The sequence below is a fragment of the Gadus chalcogrammus genome, chromosome 15 (assembly GCF_026213295.1).
Source record: "Gadus chalcogrammus isolate NIFS_2021 chromosome 15, NIFS_Gcha_1.0, whole genome shotgun sequence".
Classification (NCBI taxonomy): Eukaryota; Metazoa; Chordata; class Actinopteri; order Gadiformes; family Gadidae; genus Gadus; species Gadus chalcogrammus.
The window spans coordinates 18,267,902-18,275,203 of record NC_079426.1 but is presented as its reverse complement, the minus strand read 5'-3'; positions in this window follow the sequence as shown (position 1 = coordinate 18,275,203).

Genomic DNA, 7,302 nt, shown 5'->3' with positions numbered 1-7,302 from the left:
GCAGGCCCTGCAGGCAACCTTCTACCATGGCCTGGCAGACCGTATTAAGGATGAGCTTGCATCATGGGAGTAGGCTGAAGATTTGGAGTCACAGATCTCCCAAGTCATCCGCCTGGACAACCGTCTCCGGGAGCGATCTCGAGCCCCAAGAAGGTTCCTCCCAGAACCTCTTCTCAGCGCCAGCCAGGCTCCTCAGCTCTCTGAAGGTGCTCCGGAACCAATGCAGCTTGGTGGAACAAGATTAACCCAGGCCGAACGTGACCGAAGAATGAGGGACAACGAATGCCGGGTCATGCCTTTTGGACTCACCAATGCTCCGCCGGTGTTCCAAGCTCTGATCAACGACGCCTTACGGGACATGTTGAACTCATTTGTCTTTGTTTATCTGGACGACATCCTGATCTTCTCTAAGGATCTCCATCGACATGTCCAGCAAGTCCATCTTGTCCTGAGCCATCTGCTTAAGAAGCACCTCTTCGTCAAACCTGAGAAGTGTGAGTTCCACGTAGGTGAGGTGTCTTTCCTAGGCTTCATCATTTCAGAGGGGAGGATTCAGATGAATCCAAAGAAGGTACAGGCTGTCTGGGACTGGCCTGTCCCTAGGTCTATCAAAGAAACGCAAAGCTTCTTAGGGTTCGCAAACTTCTATAGGAAGTTCATCCGAGGATTCAGCTCCATCACTGCTCCCTTCACTGCATTAACTCGGAAGAGCAATACTCCCTTCTCCTGGTCGCCTGAGGCTGAGAGAGCCTTCAAGATCCTGAAGCAACGTTTCACTACTGCACCCATCCTTTGCCAGCCCGATTCTGTCCAACCATTCGTTGTTGAGGTAGACGCCTCAGATGTAGGGGTGGGGGCTGTACTGTCCCAGAAGGCTGCGGATGGGAGACTGCATCCTTGTGACTTCTTCTCCCGGAAACTGACTACCACAGAGAGGAATTATGATGTCGGGAACCGGGAGCGGAGACATTGGTTGGAAGGCGCTTCACATTCTTTTCTTGTGTGGACAGACCACAAGAACTTGGAATACATCCAACAAGTCAAGCGTCTGAATCCACGTCAGGCCCGGTGGGCCCTCTATTTTAACCGCTTTGACTTCACTCTTTCTTGGGACTAAGAACAATAAACCTGATGCCCTCTCACGGCAATTCCATTCCGCTGACCCAGAGGGGTGTCCTGAGCCTATCCTCCCGAGTTCCTGGGTAGTAGCCCCAGTCCGCGGGGAGATCACAGCTGTTGTCCAGTGGGCCTTGCAAACAGATCCTGGCTCTCGTGCAACTCCAGCAGGGCAGCTGTTCGTTCCAAAGAGAGTCAGAGGACAGGTCCTCCAGTGGGGCCATAGCACACAACTAACTGCCCATCCAGGATTGTCCAGGACCTTGGAGTTTCTACAGTGGCACTTCTGCTGGCCAGGCATGAAGAAGGATGTAGGGACCTTTGTGGCGGCCTGTCCCAAATTTGCCCAGGGAAAGGATCTTCGACAAAGACCCCAGGGGCCTACTCCATCCCTTGCCCATTCCCCGGAGAGCATGGTCACATATATTCCTGGATTTCATCACCGGCCTGATCCCATCACAAGGTAACACTGTTATTCTTGTCATTATTGACCGGTTTTCCAAAGCTTGCCGTTTCTTACCGTTACCCAAGCTTCCCTCAGCTCCTGAAACTGCCAGACGTGTATGCGACCATGTGTTTCGATTGATTGGTCTTCCCCAGGATGTTGTGTCCGATCGAGGGCCCCAGTTCGCCTCTGGATTCTGGCGGGCCTTCTGCAAGCTCATCGGCGCAACCGTCAGTCTCTCATCAGGATATCATCCGGAGTCTAATGGCCAAACGGAGAGACTGGATCAGGACCTGGAAGCCACTCTAAGGTGTTTGGTGTCAGCTAACCCGTCCTCCTGGAGCTCCCAACTTCCGTGGGCAGAATATGCACACAATACCTTGAAATCTGCGGCCATAGGGATGTCACCCTTTGAATGTCAGTTTGGTTATAAATCCCCTCTGTTTCGTGAGCAGGAAGATGATGCGGGTGTCCCCTCACCCTACTCCGGGCTTCCCAGGGTTACCAGCAGCAGGCCAACCTTCGTAGGAGACCGGGCCAACCTTTCCGGCTAGGACAGAGGGTGTGGCTAGCCTCCAAGGACCTTCCGTTGAAGGTGGAAAATCGGAAGCTGGCACCCCACTTTGTTGGTCCCTTCAAGGTGGTGAGGCGAGTCAACCCAGTTGCCTACACACTGCATCTGCCTCATTCTATGCGGGTCAACCCAACGTTCCATGTCTCCCATCTTCGTCCAGTGGTTACCTCACCACTTCTTCCTAGACCCAAACCCCCACCTCCTCCACAGGTCATTGATTGTCAGACTACATTTACTGTCAACCGACTGCTGGATTTCCGGCGGGTCCGGGGCGGTCTCCAGTACCTGGTTGACTGGGAAGGCTATGGTCTGGAGGAGCGTTCATGGATAGCGGCTCGGAACATTGTGGAACATGGAGAGACTTTCACCAGTCACATCATGATCGACCAGGGATCGTCAGGAGACGATCCTAAAGGGAGGGGTCCTGTCAGGCCCTAAGAACTTTCAAGCTGCAGTTACTGCCTTTTGCCACTAGATGTCCTCATTTGTACCTTTGTACAGCTTTTGTTGATCACCTGATTTGTTCTGCTCATGTGATTGAGTGATTACACCTGTTTGATTGTAATTAGTCAGGGTATTTAAAGAGCATGTGTGTGCTCGTGACTTGACTGAGTTCTCTGTTGCACCACCCGTGCTGAGTGTACCCCTGTTTTTCCTACGCATTGAAGACTTTTGTTACATTTTACCTTTCAAGGAGTTTTTGGACTTTGCATATTTTTGGCTGGCCTGTTTATAAGGACTGTGTTCCTTGCTCTAAGTTTTGGATATTTTGCCACAAAGACTTCTGTTTGCTTGCCTGTTTTTTGAGACACAGTAAAGAGAACCCTGAATATGATTCATCTGCATTTTGGTCTTTTTATTCACTTCTGAGGGTGGTACATGGGATTGATCGTCACCTTTCAATCCGGAGACCCAGGTTCAAATCCCTGTGCGGCCCTGACCAGCGACAGCTTCTGAGATTTTCCTCCCAGACCTGCACCCCACTGGTCCAACACGCATATGTGAGAAAAAAAATTAAGAGCGAAATGCACAGAAATATTTTTATAATGGCTTTGTGGGTCCTTTCCTCCCTAATTGTTAATTTTGTCGCCCATTTTTCAATTTAGTCTTAGGCTGCATCCGAATACTCGTACTTGCATACTATATAGTATGCATTTTGTAGTATGCGAAAAATCTAGCGCGTCCGAATACTGTAGTATGCATTCTGTAGTACGGAAGTCATTTCCGAATGCATACTACCGCCAAAGTGAACCACGGACCACACTACGCTATCCCACAATGCAACCGGAGTCTGGTAACAAACGAAGAAGAGATGGCTGACCCGACACCACCAACAGCGGCTTTTTATTTGTGTGTGTGTGTGTGTGTGTGGGTGTGTTCAATAAAAAAGGAAAAATTAACTTCAATCGTCTTTTTCACGGAGTAACAAATAACTGTAAATGTATTATTATTATTCCAAAAAAATGACTTACCAAATGTCCACATATATACAACATAACCTGCCGGTAAGTCGCTCTACGAGATGACCGACGACGACGCCTTCTAGCAGAGATATCCATTTCAAGAGCCATTCGCGTAGAAAGAGAATTTTTTTTATTTAATAGCAACGATAACAAGACGGAAAACAGGTACATTTTGCCGCCATCTCGGGGGAGATACGTCATCTCCAAACATCCGGTGGAGTTTCGGCGGCGTTCGGAGGCGTTCTACGCATGTCTGTAGACCGTACTACACAGTCAAGTGTAGTATGGTCAAGTAGTAGACACTAGACAGAAATAGTATGTACTAGGTATTCGGATGCAGCCTTAGTCTTAGACATATTTAGATATCATATCATTTTTTGTTTGTCATGATTTAGACTATTTAAAGACTAAACATTTTATTCTAGTTTTAGCCAACGTGAACTGAAGGTATTTTAGTCAAGTTTTTGTCAACATTTTTTATTCTTTTATCATTCCAGTTGAATTATGTTCCACGCAGCTAAAATATTGATTAAATGTCATAATAACCTGGAAAAACAAACATCTTGAATGTATTGGATTGAATGAATCAATCTTCAATGCAACTTTGCTAAAAGTGTCAGGTTTTTTGATTTAATAGACATTTACAAATGATGCACTTGAATAAGAAATGGTTTAATAATACGACTGAACTGTTGCTGCGCGCATACTGCTCTATATACAGCACTGAAATGTGCCTGGCATGTGCGTGGCACATGGGATACTTATCCGGGTGTACACGAGTTATGCAAGTTCTCAGTATTCGACACTGAACGTAAAACTTTTTTTATTTTTTATTTCCTGCAAAACATTTTAGTCTTGTTTTTATTCGTCAATAGGTGCGTATCCATCCCCCTGATTTTATGCGAACTTTGAAGTATCGAATCAGTAAACGGTGATACCATTTATTACAGCCACATATCGGCATACATCTTTTGCCTACAGCACCACCTCCAGGCAGAACTAGGGTAGTTACCCGCCCCAACCACTTGATGGAAACGCACCTAATTCAAATTACTTTTTTGCGAACTTTCTAAAGATTCGCATCACCTTTTAGATGGAAACGCAGACACAATAACACCGTTTTAGTGAGTGTTTCTAGAACATTGGTGAAGTCTCGTCATCGTCTCGTCTTAGTAATAGGAAAAAGGGTCGTTGACGAACATATTCTGTCTAATCTCGTATGACGAAATTAACACTACCTAATACATGCCTATTACATGTCCTTTCTATCAAAGTAGCTCAGGAGGTAGAGCGCTAGTTCACCTCGGACAAAAGCGTCAGCTAAATGCCCTACATATCAATACTAATTGTGTGGTGAGCAAGCACACAGAGGCTTAAGACATAATTCACGAAAGCCGTCAGGTCCGGGAAAACGTTGCCTTTAAGACCTTAGCAATGCCGTGGTAGAGCGGAAGCCGTGCTGTGTGTTTTGATTTGATTGCTTTGTTTCTGTATCTAAGCTACAGCTCCGGTTTTCGCTGTAACCCAATCCAGTTAGCCTTCATTTTGTGGAAGTTGGAGACAACGGGTTTCGATTTTGCTCCATGTCCCCTCACACTCTCTCACTTCCTCAGCTCTCACAGTGGTTGGGGTCAGCAAAGTCTGTGTGGCATGGGCTTCGTAAGGAGGTCTTGGACTGGGTCGATGCCAGTGTGGCGTGCCAGAGGGGGAATGTCCATCGACACTTCAAGGCGCAAATTCCCTTGTTTGAGGTGCCGGAGTGCTGGTTCGATCATGTAAAAGTGAACCTAGTGGGGAGCAACGCTTATGCCCCGTTCCCACGTCCCGACACGGTCTCCCCTGGTACTGCTTCCCAGCCGACCTGCGGAAGGCTAAGTTTGTTTTCAGCCAGCACAAGGCACACAGGAGCCCCCTCCAGCCACCTGTTGTCCAGCGGGCCTTGCAAACAGATCCTGGCTCTATAGTCAATAATGGCAACGCTATTGAAATTTTACCATTGTGGTCGTTTTCAGTTTTGCACTTTGCAGACGGTCCCTAAGCTCGGGCTGAAAGCCGACAGTTCATAGATATGAGGTCAGAACAGTCTCACTATTAATGAATGCACTGAGAAGGATTCACAAACTCTCTTCTCACCAATACATTTCAATGCACACACTAGTCTCTCCGTCCTGTCTCCCCACACTGTCTTTTATGTTTCTTGGACGGAATGTAACTGGGAATTTCGTTGCTCTGTAACATGTGCAATGACAACAATAAATTATATTCTATTCTATTCTGATGGATATCGGTATGTATAATCAATCCATAAACAAAAATAAGTTTAACAAACACATTTCTGATCCACACACAAATGTGCCTTGTTTTAAATAAATGTAATGTAAATCCATAAATATATTAATTAAAAAAATATTTGCAAAAAGTCATAATATTTGAGTAGACCTTAAGGAGTCGTCTCTAGCTTAATCCCAAGTAATTCTGTGCTCCCATTAAAGGTGAATTTGCATCAGTCTCTGGAGGTCTACGTCGCCTTTGTTGATCCTTTTAATAGAAAAATCTTTTTTTTGTCAGCGTTTTGTTTTATTGATTGCATTCACGCTTCAGAAACCTTTAAACCGGTATTCATTTGTCATGATTAACTTGTTAAACAAAATTGATGTGTAAACAAACCTTTGGGATAGATTTTTCGGCAGAAACAAAGCAAACGTTAACTTCTGGGTTGCCCCACACAAACACGTCAGCACGGTCAAATTTTGCAGAGATGAACTTAACTGGGAGAGTGACCTATCAAACCCTGATAGCATGTCACGTTTGACGAATCAAAACTCAAATAAATTCTACCAGAATATAATGGGCTCCCAAAAAAGGTCCACAGCTCTTGACATCTTCTTTAAGACAGGATAGCTTTGATGGGGACATTAGTTCCGTCAGGAATCACTCATGTCATAGATGTAACCAATTAATGCATGAAATGGTATTACAATTGAGTTTGGCAGCGTTTTTCCACTCTTTTCTGGTGGTCCCTGCTGTAGGATTTAAAGCATGATGACGTACAGATGTCAGATGCAGAATACCAACGTCATACCATTTGACAGTAGGGAGCACTATATAATCCTCCATGGGCTTTGTCAGATATCTCAACCCATTGAGATTATAAACAATACAGAGCAGAACAAAAGCAGGTGGAGGAGAAATCTAGCCTTTCTCAGCACGCTTAACTTCGCAGAGCGTGGGTTTGAGATGGAAGGCCTTAAATCGATCGCTGTCGGTGACTGTTTCAGTTTTGAATACTTAAAATAGAGATATTGGATTATATTTACAACATAATCCCTTTTGAATCGGCATTACATATATGGTTAGAGAACAGGAATATAATAAGGAGAATTCCAATTATAAAACATGAAAACCAATAAATAAAGATTTCAAAATTGGTAAATATATTGATCGTTTTAAGAGTGTTTTCTGATTTGGTTTGTGAGATGAGAAGATGCATAATTCCAACAGGCTAAATGATAAACTGTTCATGTTGAAGGAATGTATTATTATTTATTTATTGTTTTCTATCATTATATATTGGAGGTTTATTGTATTTTATATTATAATTCTTATCACATCAGGCTAATGAGCGACACCTCTTTTTACCCTACAATGTCGCCTCAGTAAAGCGGGTCTATTGACACATATCACATGCTTTATCCAACCAGGAC